This window comes from Temnothorax longispinosus, chromosome 11 (genome assembly GCF_030848805.1).
Source record: "Temnothorax longispinosus isolate EJ_2023e chromosome 11, Tlon_JGU_v1, whole genome shotgun sequence".
NCBI lineage: Eukaryota > Metazoa > Arthropoda > Insecta > Hymenoptera > Formicidae > Temnothorax > Temnothorax longispinosus.
The window spans coordinates 9,060,494-9,084,830 of record NC_092368.1 but is presented as its reverse complement, the minus strand read 5'-3'; the positions used below and the strand labels follow the sequence as shown (position 1 = coordinate 9,084,830).

The window sequence follows — 24,337 nt, the reverse complement described above, 5'->3', positions numbered from 1 at the left end:
ATTATTAAACTTGTTACTATTGCAAATAGAGCTACAGCTGTAGTTTCTAGTTAATTATACTATTATTATAAAGTATTTTGTTCATAACTTTAAAATATTCTTATCTTGTTCGACTTTTCTTGACATCGAGTTTTTTAATATTTTTGTACATCTTTAACAAACTTTTTTATATAGTGGTGTTTTTATCACTAATTATAATTTGAGTTACTTAAAATCTAAAAATTTTATAAATTTTTTAATCAAAACTTGTTATATAATTCAAGCTTTGGCATATTATTTATAATGTTTAAAAATATATTATTTTTGTAGATGACAGTTATCAACCTATTACGGTCATATAGACAAAAGAAAATAAAGAAAATGAGCGGCAGAGCATTGTAGACCAGAACTGCAAGAGTATAAATGAAGAAAAAACTAAAGTGTGGACAAATAAATTAACTTTGGGATTGATAGCTTTAGTTGAAGAATATCAAGATCAATTCCAAATTCAGTAAGAAAGTATGTCTGGGTAAAAATCTCCAAAATTCTTCAAGATAAATTCGGCTTTTTGATTACATGGCAACAGTGCGACACAAAATGGCTTGTTAAAGATGTATAAAAATATTAAAGAACACAACTCGAAATCAGGCAAGGGTCGAAAGAAATGGGAGTATTTTGAAGTTATGAACAAAATACTTCATAATAAACCAGAAGTCACACCGGTAGCTACTTGCAGTAGCAGCAAAGGATTGATAATTAACGAAGAATTGAGTAGCGCTGATGAAAATACAAAGGAAGGAAGCACGGACGAACAAAAATCTTCTGCTAATGAAATGAACACTGCATCAAACTCCTCTTTTTCTAGAAAAAGAAAAATAATGAATCCTATAGAAAGAAGACACCAAGAAAAAATGCAAAGGCAAGATAAATTTTGCGACGCTATTTTATACTGCCCGTGGCGGTTATACACCACGGTACACAGCCCAGCGTCACAATGATGTAGAGCGGGTGTCAGAGCCGGATACGAACGCGAAATGTGTTGGGCGCCAGGTGTGGAGAAGGCCACACCACCTTTTGCTCCAAATAACTCGAAACGCACGAAGTGACTCCGAATGATCATAGATAATCTACGCTAACGATTCTCTCTATCCTCGTAATGCCCGTATCACACTAGCGATTGACGACTGCGTCTGCGTTTGTGTTTGCGTTTGCGTCTACGATATCTCTTGACCAATGAGAAAGAAGCTGCTGGCGATTGCGATTCACGATTTCTATTTGACGACTGCGTTTGCATTTGCGTTTGCGTCTACGATTATCTTTTGACCAATGAGAAAGAAGCTGCTGACGATTGCGATTCGCGATTCCCATTTAGCCGTCCGTCTATTTTTCATAATGGTGAACCAAACACAACCAATCACAAAACGACTTGTAGTCATGTGACCAGTAGTGGCACATATAGTTCATGTATTGGAACGAAAATTGAAGAGAATCTGGAAATTTACGAACGTGAAATCTACGTTAGTAATCATGCCACCGAAGAAAACATTTATTTTCCAAAGATATTGAATTTACATTGATCAATCTAGTAGAGTGTAGACCTATCCTATGGGATTGTACATCTGAGCTCTACAAAAGAGTAGATCTGAAAGAAGAAGTTTAGGAAGAAGTGGCCTGTTCTTTAGGACCTCGCTTCTCAGGTAAAATTGTATTATATGTATTAATGTAGAAAAAAACAAATTAAGAAATTATTTTTATCAATAACTATTTCATAACATAGTACATAATATAGGTTATGTATTGATTTTGTATAGTTTTCAAATTAACACATCTGTGTATAATGCAAAAGTTAAAAGAGTTTATGTATACAAATAAATTGCATGCCTTTAAAGTAAAATGTCCTCTTCCTTTGTAGGGTCTATTGTAGCAAGCATATTTAAAAGTATGAGAGATACTTTCATGTCAAATTTGAGGAGAATGACGGAGTCCAAACGCAGTGGAAAGGGCACTGCGGATATTTATATTCCAAAGGCCTCTGTACGATCGCTTAAAGTTTTTACAAAAGGCAGCAGTTCAGAGTGCTTCCATCTCAAATCTCACTATTTCCTCAGAGAAACCTGATGATACTATGTCACAGATAGAGGAACAAACGTCAAATGAATCATTGATACAGTGGCCACCATGTAGAGCGGAAGAGGATCAAGAAGAAGTTGTTGCTGAGAAATCTACAGTTTTAAATGTTTATTATAATGACTCTATGGAAGTAAGATTATTGAAATAGTGCTTTGACAACGTTTGAACATAATTTATTGAGAAATTAGTACAATAAAATTATTTGTTGCAGAAATTTATGATTCAACCAACGGAAGGGTTGTCCGATAATTCCACAGATTTATCAATATCATCTAGAAGTGTTGCAAGCACAAGCTACACAGTAAGTTGAAGCAAGTTGTTGATATTATAAACTTCCAGAATATTAACCTCTCCTCATGGAATATTTTGTATTCACAGCCAGCAGCATTAACAAGGCCTTTATCATCAGTTCCCAAAATACAAGATGCTGAGAATCAGATGTATATTAAACGAGGACAGGCTAAAAGAAAGTCTGACACTTTAATGGAAAAAACAAAGTTTTGTGCAAACCGGATTCAAAAACTACACTTGATAATTCATCTACACCTACTGACTCTGCTTTTACATTAGGATCGTTTATTGCAGCAAAATTGCGTCAAATGACACCTGATCAGCGTAAACTGTGTGAAAATGAGATATTAAAACTACTGTCTCAGTTTTAATACATATATATAATTTTTTTCATTAAATATATATTTTTCTATTTGAATAACTTTATATATTGCATACGTTAAATTTTGATTTTCCAGAGAAAAATTAGATTTAGTTTTGTGTGCAATAAGTATATAAAACACAAATACTTGATTATTTATTAGATTTAAAGTAATTAAGTATTTTTGTATGTAAATATTTAACCAAAAATATTTAAACATTATACTATTAAATAATACAATTAAAAATACCTAATTATCATTAATCTAGTAAGCAACTATGCGTTTCAACATATCGAGAATGTTATTTTTAGTTTGATTATACAGATTTTATTTGTTTTATTTTATTTTTGAGACTTGATAGAAAGATTATAAAGCCTTTACTCATATTAAATGTTCTACTGATATTTCTTATGTTCATAATAGAAAAATAAAATTAATCCTTTGTTTAAAAAAAATACAAATATTGTTTATTTATAAATATTTAATTTCCAAATATATTACACTGTAGTAAACACAAAATAAGAAGTTCTACGAAAGTATATTTCTTCAAAAGTATATCACTTGTCAATGAATTGCCTCATCTTGCCTTGGTACTCTTCCAACGTTATTGAAATATTTACATAAAGTCTCTCGCATTTGCAAAGCAGCAGAAGCATGGCGGTTGCCTCCTTGATGTTGCAACTGTATTAAACCTTGTCCTTGTGCTCTTCGCCAATCTCCATATTGGAACTGACCTGTCATTTCATTTTCCATATCAATGTATCCTGGTGAAGTATACATTATACGGCCTACACTGTGAGATCTCAACATGTTATGAAGACAACAAATGGCCAGTACAATATCACGCGCATCATCTGGGTCATATCTCATAGGAGATCTGAGTATATTAAATCTGTTGATCATAACGCCAAATGCGTTTTCCGAACATCGTCTTGCTCTAGACAATCTGCAATTATTGAATGTAGAATTTAATTAATACTGATTTATAAAAAAAACACCTATTTCCTTACTTTTACTTGTAGTTACCTGTAGTTATAAATTCTCCTCTCCTTTCTGCCTGTACATTGTTCTTTAGGATAAGGAATAAGCACATTTGTAGATAGAGCAAAACCTTCATCTCCTATAATCACATAAAGAAAATCCTGCTCGGTACCTGGTAAAGGGCTTGGTGGAGGTATATTAATGTAATTTTTCTGCAAATAATGTTTTAGGGTACATTTATTCCATATTCCTTTGTCAGATACTCGCCCATTTGTGCCCAGATCAACAAATATAAATCTGAGTTGAGCATCCACAAGCCCCAAAAGCACAATACTGAATGTTTCTTTGTAATTAAAATATGAAGAACCAGACTGAAGTGGAGGATCTATCAGACAGTGTTTACCATCCATGGCACCCAAGCAATTCGGAAAATTTTATCTTTGCATATAATCATGAGCAATTACTTTCCAAGCTAATTCACTGTCGGGAAATTTAAGATGTTTTCTTGCAAAACAGAAATGAGGGCACGACAAGTATCCTTTATAATTCCTGATATAGTGCTTTGCCCAAGACGAAAATGATAAGATAATGATTCTTGACTTTCGCCTGGACAACAGACAACAGAATTGTTTCATAATGGAAAATAGGTAAAATACATTGTAACTTGCTTGAAACAGACTTGTTCTACAACCTGTTGCTAAATGACGTAATGTCACAACAAGCCTTTCTGCAAGTGAGATATTTTACCGAAGGTGTGTATCCTGTCTTTTAATTAATGGGCTCAATTTTTCCACAAGATCTTCAAACATATCTGGGATCATACGAAGACATCTGACAGAAAAATGTAGTATTATTGAAAGCGATTAATTAACGATGTATAGTTAAATCACATTCTGTTGATTATAACCTATACTTAGTCACAGAAAAAAAGATTTTATACCTACCTGCGATACTTCTCTGGATCTTCTAGTTGTAACTCCAAAAAGAGATTACGGAAACAACCTTTTTGTGTCCTTCTAGCTACCCATGGTCTAACCCATATTCTTTTCTTACGAAATGCTTGTCTCTCTTTTTCATGCTTCAAAATTAGAAACATCAAAATAGCGCAAATTTTCTTCTTCCTGTACAGATCCATTTTTCATATAATCAGTAAACTTAATATAGTTGTGTTTGCAAGTATAAAAATGTATTTTTCCCCCACAATTTTCAATTTTTTAATTCACATGTATACACGATCAGTCGTCCGTCGCTTGCAATCACTATGTGAGATAAATAGCTAATCGCAAGCGCAAACGCAGACGCAAACGCAAACGCAAACGCAGACGCAGTCGTCAATCGCTAGTGTGATACGGGCATGAAGAGCACGCGGCCTTCACGTGCTCCGAAACCGCTGGAACGCTCCAGCATAACGCTAAATTAACGCGATTTGCGTACCCCGTTAACCGGGGGCTCTTCGACGCTTCCCGAATTGGATCTCCCAAGGCTCGCTTCAATTACCCTGCCGACGACAACCATAATCCGAGGTCCGGTATAAAAAATTTATTCCTTTATTTGTTATTTATGAATGATAAAAAATATATGCTAGATAACATATACATTGATACATCGCAAATAGTTTGCCGAGCTAAATCGCCTTGGGATAATGTTAAATAACTAAATTTTTAATTAAATTTATTCGATCAACTTCCTCGATTGGTTGTGTTTATAAAAATTGTGCATTAGTTGAGAGAATATACCCGAAGGAATTGGAAAAATAAAGGTTGCCTACTTTTCCCTCTGCGCAGCTGTGGAGTTGCCAGGTATAAACAGATGAGTAAGCGTTATTAATATACCCTTATCAGTTATTTAATCAAATTATTACATCAAATGAAACATTATTTAATTCACAATCCAACCGTATTAGGTTGAAATAGAATGGTTAGTTCCGCCAACAATAATCAACAAGAAACGTTTATTAGTTTCGACTTCTAATGGCAATATAAATTGAAACGTTGCTACGTTTCGACCCCTCGGATCGGGTCCATATCAAGCAATTTAAATAGAACAAACAATCCGGTATAACAATAATTCGGTCAGCAGGATAAAATTAATAGTCAGGAGAACATATTATAGATATAGCGATACCTGGTAACTATTCCTTGTCACAAACTTAAACGTCGGCATTCTCGAAAATTTTGCCCGAAATAATCAACTGATCGCTGGAAACAATGGTCAGTGAGCAATGTAAAAAAGTATGCAGTTAAAGGCGAGCAGAAAATAACTCACACGTGTAAGTCGGTGACAGTGGAGAACGCATTAAAAATATAAACGAGTGACCACTGCGATGAAGCGTTGTCAGTATTGAAATTTTCTACGGAGCAGAACATTATCGTGGAGCGACGACCAACGCGTGTTAACATGTCGTAGTTGAGAGGTATACTGATTGTTTTCGGTATCTGACACATTGTAGGTTGTTAGAATAAACAAATATGGTTCGTATGATATTTACACCGATGAAATTACTTTGTCATAAATCGGATTTAAGTTTTCTGTATCCTTCTTTAAATTTATCGTCTTCGTATGTTTTTTAATTAAAAACATTTCAGCAATCTCTCTTTTTTTAATATTTTTTTCTTTATGGATGATGTTGGTTTCCGACCATTAGAAATTGTGACCATACAAAACGCGATGTTTGCTCACAACCGAGTGATTGCTGTCATGCTTTTTGATGTCATTTTGGTGCTCCTTGACGCGTGTCATTAAATGCCGTTTGGTCTGTCCGATGTATACTGCATCGCAGTCGTCACAGTCGATCCGATATACAAGATCGGTCTCATTATCTCTGACAAGTTTATCCTTTCCTCTCTGAATAATTCCCTCGAGTTTTTTCGGGATGGTATATACAGCATCGAGTTGAACTGTGTTGAGAATGCGTCGGATATCCTCGCCTACACCTTTCACACATGGTACGGCAATGCAACGTCGCGCATCAAACTTATTCTGTGTCCCATTGACTCTATCGGTTGCATTCGCGAGTGTTCTGAGCCTGATATTAATTTTTTTATTTATAACTTCTAAGGGAAATGAGTTATTTAATAGAATTCTTTAACGATATTGATGTTGGTTGCATGGAAGCGACTATCTGCCAATAAAATTGCCCGGTCTATTAAGCTCGATATTGTATTGACCTTATACTGAAATGGGTGATTTGAAGAATAATTAATATACCGGCCCGAGAACGTAGGCTTCCTATACCAATTAGTGAATAAGCGACATCCCTCTCTAATTACGACGGTGTCAAGAAACGGAATCGAGTTGTTTGCTTCCGTTTCGTGTGTGAATTGAAGGCGTGGATGGTAATTGTTAAACGCGAATAAGACGTCACCGAGTTTTGCTCTGGGTATTATGGCGAAGATATCGTCAACAAATCTAAAGAAAATCGGGATCACAAAATTCAATGAGCTCAAGCAATGGGTCTCCAAATCATCCATCACCAAGTCCGCAATAATCGGTGACAGAGGGGAGCCCATCGGACTACCAAAGGTCTGTTCATAAAAATTACCATTAAAACGAAAGCTAGTAGAATCAAGTATCAGAATCGCGTGAAGGAATTGAGGTAGAGTAAACATTGTATTAGGTGAAATTTCGTCCCATCGCTTTTCGATAGCTTTTAGAACCAACTCTTTTGGAATGTTTGTGAAAAGTGACGATACATCAAGTGATATCATAATTTGATCGGTACCAATGTTTAAATCTCTAATCGTCTTTGCGAATGTCCAACTGTCTTTAATGTAAGATTTAGGTCTTTGTATGTGGTCATATAAAATGGAGTGTAAGAAACTCGCTATGTTATACATTGGGCTGCCCACTGCAGAAACAATAATTCTGAGGGGGAACCCGGTTTTGTGGACCTTTGGTAATCCGTAACAGCGTGGCAGGTTACCATTCGTGCATCTCAGACAATAGTACGTCGGTTCATCGATGATATTATTGTCTAGCCACGATTTAACTAATTGATTAAGTTTCTGTGTTAATTATTTAATAGGATCTTTAGTTAATTTTTTGTAAGTTAATTTATCATCGAGTAAATCGGTCATTCGATCGATGTAATTATCTTTGTCCATAACTACGGTAATCGGGCCTTTATCAGCTCTCGTGACAAAAATATCATCGTTGTTCCTCAGAAATGCTTTACAATTTTTGAACTCATTTAAAATGTGACGATCAATGTAATCTAAGTGTCCGGATTTATTAAGGAAAACCTTCAGAGATTCCGCAATCGAATCACGTACACTGTTGACCATATTCGCCGGCAACTTATAGCAGTTAGTCTCGAAGTTTTTTACCACGTCTAGAGTGGTACGCATTCGATCTTTTGCGTCCCTATTGGTGATGGGTAAACCGAACTTATCTCCGAGACTTAAAAACTTCGAAACATTATCTGGAATCGATTTTTTGCTAATGTTAACGAGCCACTTCGTTCTATCGTTATTAAAGAACGAACTGTATGTATTAGATCTGACAACCGTTCGATTGAATTTGTTAATCAACGTATTGTTATGCTTAAGATTGAAATTGGTTAGTTTTTGCTCGTTAACATTGAAAAAATTTTCAGAGATTCCTTCCGGCAAACATGAGTGCAGACGCTCCCTAATGTAAGCAACCTCGGATCAAGAGACACGGTAGTGTCTCGCGCCAAGTACACGCGGAGCGAGACCGACCGTGACTCTTTTACGCGACGCGACGAGTTGCGAGTACCCGAGATGTTGAGATCTCGATAACGAGTGAACGGATCAAGTTCTAAGTAGGCTTGATCGATAGCTTGGGGTCCAATTAGGGGGGGGGGTTTCTCTTATAATATTTCGCTACGTGTCCTACGAGCGGAGATATTGCGACGCAAAGTCCAAATGTGAAATTTTATTTTTAAGATACTTCTTCTACTTCTAACGCCGACGTCTTATATGATGACGTCATAATCAGAAACGTCCCTTTCACTTTTTCGACGCTGGCGGCGCAGGTATCGCCAGTTTCGATATCGCGCGCGTATTTCGAAATTAGGTCAATAGACTTATCGGTCAGGAGAAAGATTTCTATTTAGGTAAATTAGGTATATATATATAACATATATTGAGTCAACGGAAAAGAAGGTTCTCTACGCTTGGCAGAAAGTGCCGCTAGGGAATTTTTAAGTCGATTCTTATGAATCAAGCTTGAATTCGATGTCTAGGTATCCCAGGTTGCCGATGACGAGGTCTAGCAGCGCCAAGTTTTTTTACAAGAAAAATTTATGTATTTTAATAAAATATTTTTATTTTGTACTGTTACTTCTGTAATTCTTTGTGACCACTAAAAAATACACATGTAAACTTTGTATTTAAATATCTTGTATTCCTTTGTTAAATTTAAACACAATTTAAAGATTTTTCGAAGTAATGCAACAGTTATTTTTTGAGGCAATATATATGTTCTCTCTGTAATTGGCGCTGTAATTTAAAGAGATATCATTTCTTTTTTGTAATTGTAATAGATCACTTGAAGCGCGACTCTTCTTTTTGATAAGGTAACATAATTTTGTGATGTGTCTTGATAGATCACTTGGGTTAAAATTTTTCGAAAATAAAGATACTACTGTTTAGATTTTTTCGAGATTTTTCGAGATATAAAGATTACGTCTACCACTTGTTACTTAATTTTTTTCGAGGTATAATACTACCACTTTCTTTTTTTTCCGACGTAACAACATATAGGTACACTACTATGCGTGAACTTGGCGCCTTTTTTTACCTTTTTTTTAAAAAAGGTAATTTTGTACGGATATCACGCCTTTTTGTAGTATTACGCATTTTATAAACAGTATGTACAGGGTAAAGCTATTTGGAGGTATAATACTACCACTTTGTTTTTTTCGAGGTAACAACATAACAGGGTAACAACATAATACATATACACTACTATGCGTGTACTTGGCGCCTTTTTTTACCTTTTTTTTTTTAAAGGTAATTTTGTACGGATATCACGCCTTTTTGTAGTGTTAAGCTGGATTTTCACGAGCCGCTGAAACCGACCGTTCGAGCGACAAAACGGATCACGTGACGACGTTTGTATCGTTTGTATGGTACAAACGTCGTCACGTGATCCGTTTTGTCGCTCGAACGGTCGGTTTCAGCGGCTCGTGAAAATCCAGCTTTACGCATCTTAATCTTATAAACAATATATCTTATAATCTTATAAACAGTATATACAAGGTATGAAGCTAAAAGTGTTACGGACTATTATTTCTAAAGAAAACAACAATTTAATATTTTGCTTAGTTTTTTAAAAATAATGATCTGTAACCCTTTCAGCTGTACACCTTGTATATATTTTTCAATTTTAACATAAAACATAATCGCAATATAGCATGATTAATGTTAATAAGTCGTTAACTGTAAAATTCTTTATTTATTTTTATTCGCGTGTCTTACTGAATGTTGTTCGCAACTGTATATGTACCGATATCTACGGGTATCGATATTTTTGATAATTACAGATGGACACCTGTAACACGTGTCTGAAATTTACCCGATTTGTTTATTCTTTTATTCCCTTCAACTAATTGCAAATTAATTCTATTTGATAAAAGAAATTCTGTTAAATTTCTCATATATAGCGCATCGTTTATAATTTTCTATTATAAATATTAAATAGTACGACATATATATATTCGTACTCACATCCTTGAAAATTATTTCGAGAATTCGAGCGAATGTCACAACTAGATAAAATTATCTTTCATATTTTGACAGTTGAGTAGAAACATATTTGAGTTGGCGAAAAATGATTCTCTGAAACCGCACGTGTGTGTGTAAATAATTCAGTAGAAAATATATAATCTTCATTTCAAAATACATTTGCACACTACGTACCAAAAATATATAATATGATAACGTAGTTTTTGCTATTCAATTGATTGAATTTCAGAAAAGAAAAATATTTAAAAGTATATAACTATGTCAGTCAATAAAGAGACATAGACGCAAATTGAATCATATATATTTAATTGCCTGCTCATTAAATATAAAGTGCAACCACATAGAAATAGTATATTTTTCTATACTTAAATGCAATAGGAAGAAAAAATTAAACAAGTATCCTTGCATAGGAATATTGTGCATAATTTTTACAAAACAGAGATTTGCGCAATTAAGATATATAATAAAATTAATAACAATTCTATAAATCTTAGTTATATGTTAATAATACGACATGATCTTTTTAATCATGAAACTTACAAACTAACGGAAAAAGATTCGTATCCTAAATCGAAAACAAATTATGTGTACACATAATTAAAATTGTATGAATTAAAATTATGTGTATACACATAATAAAAATGCGGAATTATTTTTGTCAGACATAATTTTAATTCATCCAATTTTTATTAGACATAATTTTAATTCGTCCAATTTTTATTATGTCTAGACATAATTTTAATTCAGCGAATTTTTATTATGTCATGACATAACTTTAATTCTGCCACTAGGGAATTTGTAAGTCGATTCTTATGAATCAAGCTTGAATTCGATGTCTAGGTGTCCCAGGTTGCCGATGACGAGGTCCACATAGTGCGCTCCATAGTTTTCGGTATCCAGGTGTATTAATGCCTTGAGTTCGATGTCCACGTGTTCCAGGTTGCTGATGACGGGTTCCAGATAGTGCGCTTTATAGTTTTCGGTGTCCAGATGTAATAATACGTTGAATTCGATGTCTAGGTGTCCCACGTTGCCGATGACGAGGTTTACATAGTGCGCTCCGTAGTTTTCGGTGTCTACGTGTATTAATACCTCGAATTCGATATCTACGTGTCCTACATTCAGATTTAAAGTTATTAATACACCTAGACACCAAAAACTACGAAGCGCACTATGTGGACCTCGTCATCGGCAACCTGGGACACGTAGACATCAAATTCGAGGTATTATTACACCTAGACACCGAAAACTACGGAGCGCGCTATCTGGACCTCGTCATCGGCAACCTGGGACACCTAGACATCAATTTCAAGGTATTAATACACGTAGACACCGAAAACTACGGAGCGCACTATGTGGACTCGTCATCGGCAACCTGGGACACCTAGACATCGAATTCAAGGTATTAATACACGTAGACACCGAAAACTACGGAGCTCACTATCTAGACATCGTCATCGGCAACCTGGGACACCTAGACATCGCATTCAACGTATTATTACACCTGGACACCGAAAACTACGAAGCGCACTATGTGAACCTTGTCATCGGCAACCTGGGACACCTAGACATCGAATTCAACGTACGATTACACCTTGACACCGAAAACTATGAAGCGCACTATCTGGATCCCGTCATCGGCAACCTGGACACGTTGACCGAATTCAAGGTATTAATACACGTAGACACCGAAAACTACGGAGCGCACTATGTGGACCTCGTCATCGGCAACCTGGGACACCTAGACATCGAATTCAACGTACGATTACATCTGGACACCGAAAACTATGAAGCGCACTATCTGGATCCCGTCATCGGCAACCTGGGACACGTGGACATCGAAATCAAGGTATTAATACACGTAGACACCGAAAACTACGGAGAGCACTATGTGGACCTCGTCATCGGCAACCTGGGACACCTAGACATCGAATTCAACGTACGATTACACCTGGACACCGAAAACTATGAAGCGCACTATCTAGATCCCGTCATCGGCAACCTGGGACACGTGGACATCGAATTCAAGGTATTAATACACGTAGACACCGAAAACTACGGAGCGCACTATGTGGACCTTGTCATCGGCAACCTGGGACACGTAGACATCGAATTCAACGTACGATTACACATGGACACTGAAAACTATGAAGCGCACTATCTGGATCCCGTCATCGGCAACCTGGGACACATGGACATCGAATTCAAGGTATTAATACACGTAGACACCGAAAACTACGGAGCGCACTATGTGGACCTCGTCATCGGCAACCTGAGACACGTAGACATCGAATTCAACGTATTATTACACCTGGACACCGAAAACTATGAAGCGCACTATCTGGACCTCGTCATCGGCAACCTGGGATACCTAGACATCGAATTCAAGCTTGATTCATAAGAATCGACTTAAAAATTCCCTAGCGGCACTTTCTGCCAAGCGTAGAGAACCTTCTTTTCCGTTGACTCAATATATATTATATATATACCTAATTTACCTAAATAGAAATCTTCCTCCTGACCGATAAGTCTATCCATTGTGTAAGAAGAAAGGTGAACCATTGCGCATAATGGCGGAAGTCTGAGATCTTAACCAATCAGAGCTTGAGCTTTTAGGTAGCGCGCTCTTTAAAAGTTTCAGAAATGAAATAAGATATGTATAACGCAATTTGGATAAAAATATGTTATATTTAATATATATATCACAAAAGTGAAGCATAACTATACAGACTGTTTGTTGCATATATGTTTGAGTTTTTTTTTCTTTTCTAGTACAGTTTTGTTGTTTTATCTCTTGATTAATTTGACGCAGGCGTATATACGTACGGGTTCGTACAAGGCACGCGATTACACAAGCGGGAAAAGAAACTTTTGCGCACGTGATGCTTGTTACCTTGTCAAATATACCACTTTCTTTGCTAAATGAGCGCCCATGAAGTTTTACAAATTCTTCGTTCATAATACTGGCTGCTGTCTGCAAATCTTTGGAGGGATACATACAGTTTCCTCTGGATATGCAAGACAGCCAATTACCTGTCAGAGGAAGAGTTGACGTAGGAACACCTAATTCCGGGTATTTATGCCGAAATTTATGTGCCACATAACCAGTTATATAAATCAAAGCTTCTGTTTCAATTGTTAGACTAGCTATTGAAGTTTCAAATTCTTGAAGCAAACTAAACTCATCAATGGTTGGAGTAGTATAAACTATCTGGGTTTCTGAAAAAGTCATAAAATAAAATAGTAGTATTTTTTATTTTTTTGTATAAGCTGTCACTCATTTACATACATTATACATGTATGTAAATCCTTTATACATGTACATTGTAAACATCTTATCAATTGCAGTTAATTAGGTGGTGTAAGTAATAATTATAATTATTATAATTAATTTATTGTATATTTGTGTTGTATTTGTAATGTGTTTGTGTAATTAAATATTTGTAGAATTTATTATTGTATACTATTGTATATTTATTTGTATATTGTACAATTTGTATTAAATTATTATTATTATTATTATTATACTAAAGTGCCTGGAATGTAATCACTTCCCAGGCAACACAAAGTCTAAAATTGGATCATAAGACGTCTTATGACCCGATTTTAGATTTTGTGTTGTTTGGATTGTTATGTATGCTCTCTCATTACTTGTATTGCTTTTATTTATTTTGCAAAAAAAATAGCTTTTTTAAAAAAAACTCCCAAGAAACATGGTAGCGCAAGTATTGCCATTTGCAATTATTTCTGACGTTGTAGTGCATAATGATTATATGAAATTATTATCGTACATTTGGCATCACAAAAGACGGAGATGACAACCATAAATTAATAATATAAGGACATAAAGTCAGAAGTAAAAACTGTATATACTTGGCGTGAGACATTACCGTGTATCTTGATATTGTATCTTCAAGTACCTGATTCATCTTCCTCATTAACCTCTTGTGTTTGCCAAATTTAGAGTGGCAATAAATATGTCGAACCAGTCATTAAAAAAGCTTAAGACCTTTGACATTATCTGCCAATTGTTATTGTGCGAAAGAAATTTTTGTCGATTAAAGGGAAAGAGGCAGTAAGAGCCGGCGCGGTAAATAGGGCGCAAGTTATATATATTTCTTCAATGTCAATACATAAAAAAATTCGCAAACGTTTCGACCATTTTTTGTGGTCATCTTCAGCGCAATGTGTAAATTCAAACTCTATTGTAACGCGGTCATTAGGCTATTGTATACTCGCACGTCGCACGTTCCTTTTTTCATGCGGTCATTCCGGCGTGTGTGCGCTACTCCACAGGCAAGCAACCTTAAATCCCTCCCAAGTTAGAAGGCCAGGAGGACCATGTTGCATTTGGTACTTCATTATGTTACACGATACCTGCGTATACATACGGAGCGACACACTGCGATTTACGGTTCACATCGATATAAAATTGAACACTGTGAGTTACAATGAAATCGTAAACGGTATAGCGCACAAAACGACAGATAACAGACGCAAGTTGTCTTAACAATGCTTCGAGAGACAATGACTGATCTGAACTTGATCGTAAAACGGTATAGCGCACAGATAACGGACGCAAGTTGTCTCGACAATGTTTCAAGAGGTAATGACCAATCTAATATGTTTCGCTTGCCTCGAGGTTAAAAGATCGATGTATAAGAATTCGGTGAAAAACAAATAACGGTAATGCCAGTTAAGAGATCGATGTATAACAATATTCATTGCAAAACAAATAACGTTCCATTCAAAGAATTTAGAATTAGCTGTACAAATTTTACTTAACAACTGCTACCCGCTGGATTTCATTTTTAGAATCTTCCATGAGCGCATTAAGTCTCTCATTGACAGAGTGCGTTCTGGGACAGATAGATCGCCTGAGGTGCAACCTGAAGAGGCGGCGTCTGTTTTCACAGTACCGTATATTCCGCATATTAATGACCAATACAGAAACATCTTAAAAAATCATAAGTTTAAGCTATCATATTATAGCCTGAATAAAATGCGGAATTGCATTAAAGCACATAAGGACGCCCTTCCGAAATTTGCACAAGCAACGTAGTATATGTATAAAATTAACTGTGGGGACTGTGATGCTTCTTACGTGGGTCAGACTGGTAGGCAACTACAAACCAGAATTAAAGAACATCAGGCCCACGTAAGAAGAAACACAACCAGTCGCTCAGTAATCACGGAGCATAGATTAAAGTCTAGTCATGATTTTGAGTGGAATACGGTGGAAATTTTGGACAGCGAACCATATATTAGTAAACGGTTAATATCTGAGATGATATGTATTAAAAGACAGAAGAATGGTCTGAATATGCAGACGGACACCGAGGATTTACCCGAGAACTATCTCGACGTGATCGAGGGGCTTCCAAAAATTTGAGAGCTCCGCGTTTCACGCTTTATTTATTATTGTGAACTGTATTATACGTAGATTACCGGGTTACAAGGCCTCTCTGACTGGCATTGCCGTTATTTGTTTTGCAATGAATATTGTTATACATCGATCTCTTAACTGGCATTACCGTTATTTGTTTTTCACCGAATTCTTATACATCGATCTTTTAACCTCGAGGCAAGCGAAACATATTAGATCGGTCATTACCTCTTGAAACATTGTCGAGACAACTTGCGTCCGTTATCTGTGCGCTATACCGTTTTACGATCAAGTTCAGATCAGTCATTATCTCTCGAAGCATTGTCAAGACAACTTGCGTCTGTTATCTGTCGTTTTGTGCGCTATACCGTTTACGATTTCATTGTAACTCACAGTGTTCAATTTTATATCGATGTGAACCGTAAATCAGTGTGTCGCTCCGTATGTACGCAGGTATCGTGTAACATAATGAAGTACCAAATGCAACATGGTCCTCCTGGCCTTCTAACTTGGGAGGGATTCAAGGTTGCTTGCCTGTGGAGTAGCGCACACACGCCGAAATGACCGCATGGAAAAAGGAACGTGCGACGTGCGAGTATACAATAGCCTAATGACCGCGTTACAATAGAGTTTGAATTTACACATTGCGCTGAAGATGACCACAAAAAATGGTCGAAACGTTCGCGAATTTTTTTATGTATTGACGATGAAGAAATATATATAACTTGCGCCCTATTTACCGCGCCGGCTCTTACTGCCTCTTTCCCTTTAATTGATTTAATCACGAGAGCCGTATAATTTTTAATTTTAGAAATTTTTGTTTTCCGCAATATTCAATTGCCTTTGCATTGCGATTAGAAAAAACTTGTGCAGCTAATTTTACAGATTGTCGCTGGTTGCCTTTAACATCTAAATGAAGTCTACTGAGATTAAAAGCAATTTTTAAATCACAGGAATTTAGTGCAACTAGCTCTTCTAAAATTTCTTTGTTTATTAACTGACCGTCGACGATAAATCCTGAATCAAACAAATTATTTCTAGCTAGTTTAATTATGTGTGGTATATCAGCAAAAACAAACACTTTCAAATTTTTGTCTAATAAATGCAAAAAGAAACACTGCTTTTCTTCGTCTGCTTTCTCCATCACTTTAGAATTTTTATTAGTTGGGATCTCAACTCCAATGTTCATTGACTTCCATAAGTGTGCATTTGTAGGTCCCAAATCACTCGTAACCGCAACAACAGTGTACCCTACTTCTTGAAGACGTGTTATGATTTCAAATAAAATTTCTTTTGTCATGGGTTGGTCGAAGTCGTAAAAGATTGTTTCCAGTTTCCGATAAGGCCTCGAGCCATTACAAATTGACTTGTTTTATGCGGTCCATATATCTTTTGCTCACGACGTTCCAAGTCTACTTTATTCGAAATGTAGAGTTCATAAAAAGACAATACAGTCAGTTTCTCTATCATCGACAAGCCTCCTCCCTTACTCTGCATTATTTGTATAACATCTTTCAGAATGCCCGGTTTGACATTAAAATGAGCACTCCAATTTCTGAGAGTTTGCACGCAAGGCAAAGGTACGTTTTTCACCGTCCGTAAATAATTGTATGCTCTGGCACTTACTGACCGCAGGGCAATAGCAGAAGAAATGTCTTCAGCTGACCGGGGTGCAGTCCAGTTGTTGCTTCAAACGCTACAGAGCATTCGTAGCGGTGCTATGGATGGTCCACATGGCGCTACAAATGGCTCTGAGGAGATATAACACGTCATCAATGACGTCATGGTTTTCGCTCCCAACGTCCTCCAAACGCCTCAGCTCAAAAGGTAGGTTATCTGAAGCGTTTGCCAACATTGGCGGGAAACTCAAATAACATATCAATAATACGTAACAGTAAAATACTCTCGTCGGTGGTATACGGAAAATAAGCTAAAAAATGCCTGAGTTACATCTCGTTGACGAGGAAACTTCAACAACATATGTATTTAACCTGACACAAAAGGATTTTGCCCGTGCTACAACAGGTAAATGTTTTGTAGGGTTATTTGCTGTAAATTATTTATAGGTTATTGTTATGTGTACAAAATTTCTTTTATCTTTTCTTAGATTTACAATATAGAACGCAGTTGCTTACTAATGCAAAAAATGTAAAAGAGAATGCAACAAATGTTGAAGAAACTGCAATACAAGACGTAATGCAAGATATAACCAATGTCGATGAATGGTATATAATTTATATTTTTTCATAATTATTTTGTTGAAAGAATTTTTAATGGATTGTACTTATATATGTGTAATGAATGTATATTTTCTTTTAGATGGTTTTAGATGGGTAGACAAGGCGGTAAAATTACTGTTGACAGCATACACAGAACATGAACATTTATTAAACACATGTAAAATTTCAGTAAAAAGGTTTTGGGAAATAATATCTGAAACATTAAAGGAAAAATCATATGATATAACTGGATTACAATGCAAAAGTAAATTCAATGGTTTAAAAAAAACTTACAAAAATATTAAAGATCACAATAATAAAAGTGGCAATAACAGACGCACTTGGCCTTACTTTGAGGTACAGTAATTGCTATTTATTTATTGTAAAACTTAAGCATAATGAAGAGTTCAGGGCCAGGATTCTCTAACTCGTTACCGACAACTATCGATGTGGTTAACGTCGTTGCGCAGCTTTTCTACTATATGTAATACCTGCACAACGATACCGAAAACTGTCGTTAAGAGTTACAGAATCCCAATACAGATCGTGTCCGATGTCTAATAGAAGAGTATATTTTCTATGGATATAGGAATATATATCCATGATATTTTTTAGAGATGCTACTAAAAACTCTAGAAAATGAACTCTACCATTGGACGTTGGATATTAGACGTTGCTTGCGTTCGTTTTCTCACAATTTCTTTTAATAGGAGCATAAACTATATTGAAAATCTATAATGTACGTAACGTACCTTATAGATTTTCAGTATAGTAATTGTGAGCTGTTATTTTGCAGATTATGGATGAAATATTTGGACAAAAACCATGGATGACTCCAGTTTTAACGTTGGATACTTGCAACAGTATTCCGTCCCCTACTAGCTCTCTTTCTAATAACAGTTCTCCTACTCCAAGATCTACATCTCCTTGCACTTCTGAAAGACCTAGAAAGCGTATCCCGGGAAAAAATATTCATATCTGATCATATATGATCATATATGAATGGCCATATATGGTCAGATATGGAAATTGGCCAGATCTGAGGATATATGATCTGGTATTATTGTATATGTTAATATCTGATCAGGTATGATCAGGTACGAACTATATATTTATCAGGTATGAACATATATATTTAAGTAAGTTTCAGAAAATTGTTATATATTTTCAAAAGTTATTTTTTAAGAGTGCAACTTTATTATAAAAGTAGACTCCACGATACAACTAATACAAAAATTGTGCCGCTCTATAGTGCGAGACAGTGTCGTGTCTTTTGATACCGTTCTTATAACACTGTTTGTCAAATTTTAAATACGAGAAACAGATCCCATCGAATGCCATCTATTGAATACTTTGAGATGCAATATCTGATCTGATCATATATAATATTATATGACTATATAGGTTCATACATGATTATATATGCTCTATATATGGGTATGTAAAACTTATATCTGTTCATATCTCATTTATACATGTTCATATACTGTCAAATATGAATATTTTTCCTGGACATTTTGTTCGCGGATATAAAAGTCCGGGAAAAATATTCATATCTGGCAGTATATGAACATATATAAATGAGATATGAACAGATATAAGTTTTACATGCCCATGTATAGAGCATATATAATCATATATGGTTATCTATCGCCATATATGATCAGATCGTGCATTATACATGACACAAGATCTGATCATATATGGCGATAGATAACCATATATGATTATATATGCTCTATACATGGGCATGTAAAACTTATATCTGTTCATATCTCATTTATATATGTTCATATACTGTCAGATATGAATATTTTTCCCGGACATTTTATATCATTATATGCCAATCTGGTCATATATAGACAGATCTGATCATGTTTCATATCATTTCCGGCCGTATATGAACATATACAATCATATACAGCATCGCGTCTTGTCATATATGATCATATACAGTGCCGATACAGTTATGTATGGCCATACATAATTATATCTGATAATACATGGCCGAACATTCTTTATATACGACCATGTAAGGCCAGATACGATTATGTATAGTGTCATATCTGGCTACACATAATAATATGTCTGACCATATATGAACTTATATGATCAGATCTTGTGTCATGTATAATGTACGATCTGATCATATATGGCGATATATAACCATATATGATTATATATGCTTTAGATATGGGCATATAAACTTATATCTGTTCATATCTCATTTATATATGTTCATATATGTTCATATCTCATTATATATGTTCATATACCGTCAGATATGAATATTTTTTCCCGGGTAAGTACAATTCTATGGCACACGATGCTTTTTTGCCTGCTGGATTGCTTGCAGGCCCTGTGCTAGCGAATCGGCAGAGTGATAATCATTCTGTTTACCGATTTATTAGTATAGGAACCTGCAAGTAATCCAGCAAGCAAAAAAGCATCGTGTGACGAAGGTTTAAGAAATGGGTGCTTTTTAGCAATCGACACAGATGGCACAGATATCGTTTCATCTTTGTTGTTGTCGAATATTAAACAAGGATGAAATAATTTACCAAGCTAAAAGATTTCGTAAATATATTTTACAGTTGTTTGTAATATATTAGGTTGCATTCAGACCTTGGCAGAAAATTAAAAACCAGAAAAGCAAAAGTCAATCAGAACGCGCGCTGGTAGTCGATAGTTTCTGTTTAAAAATAGAAGCAGAAACTGTTGACTGCTAGCGCGAGTTCTGTTTGGTTTTCTGCTTTTCTGCTTTCTTACCAAGATCTGAATGCACCTTTATATATAATTGAGCTTTGTTTTCTCACTTATTTTAGGTCAGAAAATAGTTGAAGAAACTGCATTGGAAAAACTTCTTACAGTTGCACAAGAAAGCAAAGAAGACAGGAAAAAAATGCATGAAGAATTTGTGGCAAGACAAGACCGGTTCTTAGATCTGTTGGAAAGAATCGTTAACAAAAATAATTAATTACTTTATGATATTGTCCATTGTGATGTGATTCTGTGATTTATGTATTTCTGTGATTTTATTTGCTAGTGTAGTGTAGTTTTTATTTTATTTTGCAATAATTTTTTTGTCATCACATAAGAAAATAACATTTTTTTTTATTTTGTCACATTACAATATAAAATAAGTTTATTAGATATAAGAATATAAAGAAAGAATATAAATAACGATATAAAGAAGTTTTATTACAAAAAAGTAACGTAATTAGGTTATTACAAAAAGTAATTTTATATTATGATATATATGCAATAAATTATATATACAATAAATTGCAATAAAAATATATTTTTCCTCATATATTTCTTTTAATAGTTAGTTAAATACTTATATAAAAACTTACTTTATGAATTCTATGAATTAGAGGCATTAATAGTAAGTAATGCTTATATATATATATATATATATATATATATATATATATATATATATATATATTACACTATACACATATTTATATTATACATGTCTCATACGAAGAGTTGCACATATTAAATCTCTTTTTGCCTCTGCTTCACCTCTATTGCGTCCTCCACTTTCTAATTGTAGAGGACATGCTGCTTCTGCATTACTTAATATTAATGCCTCTAATTCGTCATTTTTTATTAAACATATGTTGTGTAGTACACAACATGCTAGAAAATGATAAGGAATGTGCTCCACAGATCCCATTGCTAAATAATGAAGGAGGCTTCTCCAGCGTCCTTTGAGCAGACCAATAGCTCTTTCCACACTCATACGGGAAGAAGACAAACAAAAATTATAGTTTTTTGACGCTGTGTGAGATGTCCATTGTCTGTGAACGGCATCAGATGTTTTAAAAAGGGATAGGCAGCATCTCCTATCAGATGGCTTTCATGAGGGAATTTTTCTGAGTCTGAAATATAGTCTTGCAAGCCTGATAGTCTAAACACACGTGCGTCATGTACAGACCCTACATTCCCTACGTATATATGTGTAAAAAGACGCGTGTGATCGCAAACTACCTGCAACTAAAAATTATTATTAATTTATATTATGCCTACGGCACACGATGCTTAATCTACCTATTAATAACAGTCTACATAAACGATCCTTTAAAATTAAGATTTAAAAAATAACAAATTAAACAAAAATAGAAAAATTAATAACCTGGGCTTGAATAGAATGATGGCCTTTCCTATTTATGTAAGCCTCGGGATTTTCTTTGGGAGCAGGTATATTAATGTGCGTACCATCAATCGCTCCAATAGTTTGCGGAAAGGCACCAATATGAGCAAAACCCTGCATAATTTCTACAGCCCTTGTTTCTTTTGGCCACTGTATAAATTTTGGTGAAAGATAACATAGTATCATCGTAACTCGTCGTACTGCTCTTATAGCAGTGGCTTTTCCTACACCGAATCTAGTATGTATCGATCTAAAATTATTTCATAATTTAATTATAAATTAAAAAATTGCTAATTTATTAATAAAAATTTTTAGTAATATAAATATGATAATTTATACCTATAAGAATCTGGTGTGGCCATACGCCACAAAGCAATTAAAAGTTGTTTTTCAGGTGATATCATTTTATTGCCACTTACTGATCTCTGTAATCTCTTTGCGATTTCTCCCAAAATAAATTCAAATGTTTGTGGCAACAGTCTAAAAAAATAAAAAAGTAAAAAATGAGGGAAAGGTGATTTCTAGCAAATTACACGGCTAACACACAGTGTAACTTAATAAATTATTTCATTCTTGTTTATTCCGCAAGATAACAAGAATGAAATAATTCACTGTTTTACACTGTGTCATTTGTGTAACTTGCTAGAAAACATTCAATAAGAAATCTTATAAACATTTACATTGCTATTATAATATGTACATACATGAGAAAAAAGTAAAAAATGTTACTTTACCTGAAATGGCTCTTAAATTCTATTGCAGTAAGCGACGGGACGATGTGTTCAACATAACCTTTAATTTTAGGTATGCTCTTTCGACGTGTTTTCTGATTTAACACATGACAAACTGCTAACATTATTTCCAAATTTTCATCTTCTTGTAAATAAGATGGAACGTCGCAACAAATATTAGTCACATATGTTAAAATTGATAAATCTACTTCCATCGTTTAGGGCTGGTTTTCCCAACTTCTTGTTATACACACATATGTATAATAATCATACACACACACACACACACACACACACACACACACACACACACACACTCAATCCGATCCTTCTTAATCCGGTCCACTTGCGTAGCGTTGGTAGCATTCATAGCGCTAGTGGACCGTTTTATGATAGCGCTGGAAGCGAAAGCATTGGTAACATTTAAAAGTAGCAACTGGACCGCACCCCATGTCACACGACTGTTATTTGGAGACATAATCCATTTAATTTGTCCAGATGTAAACACCATACGCAATGCGTCAAACGCTATTGTTTCAGCGTTTTTTTCAACATTCTTTTGCAGTTGTTGAAACTCTTTAAGATTTTTAATGGCATCTTTTTTCAAGTGCTCATTTTCTTCGGCGAGCTGCTTAAATGCGATAGAGATCTGCGTATTCGCAACAGAGAGCTGCGTATTCTCGCTAGCAAGTTTTTTGTTTTCCTCTTGTAATTTTTTTAGCTGTTTCACAAGCATTTCAGCTTCCCTATTCGGCTGATTGTCTAACTGTTCAGCACTGTAAAAAAATAATACATAAATAAATATTAATCGAAAATGCTTTAATGATTATTTTATTTGTACAATTCCAATTTTTTTATGTTACTGTTGATCATTTAAATTTAGATATACAATAAAATGTACATATTAATACATACATATTTATTGCTTCAGCGGGTTCCACTGGTAAACCACCGTGTTCACTTTTTGCTTGTTCGTCTCGCTCATCATTTTCTGACTCATTTCCAGTGCTTACGGCATTAACATCCATCTCCGTATTTCTCTTCGCATAAGCAACAAGTTCGTTATAAGATGGTATTTTAGATTTGCTATACGATAGAATAAATACTATTAATACAAATTGCGAGGTAGGTTTTCAGTTTTCGGTATTATTCCGAAACTATTATGAATTGCACAACAGAAATTCGTGAAAAATAAATGCAAAAGATTAAATGGATATATTTCTGAACTTACCGAGGTATCTTTTCTTTTGGTTCGTCAAGCTGTGGTATTGTTTCCTTTGGAATATTCAGCAATTCCGTTGGTATTGAGCCTTTTTTCAGCCGTCGAATCAGTCGTGGCAGATTCTTCGAACGTTGTTGTGTCCATTTCTCTTCAATGCAATCCGG

The 24,337-nt window shown here is 35.0% G+C and overlaps 1 protein-coding gene and 2 pseudogenes across 1 annotated transcript in view; 2 read left to right on the top strand and 1 right to left on the bottom strand.

Annotated features, from left to right (window-relative positions):
* LOC139822203 (uncharacterized) overlaps positions 1–24,337 on the top strand; it is a 283,165-nt gene that overhangs the window by 174,609 nt on the left and 84,219 nt on the right. The gene's annotated exons all lie outside the window — the stretch shown is intronic.
* On the top strand, positions 1,180–2,771 carry LOC139822357 (uncharacterized; annotated as a pseudogene).
* On the bottom strand, positions 3,273–4,564 carry LOC139822354 (uncharacterized; annotated as a pseudogene).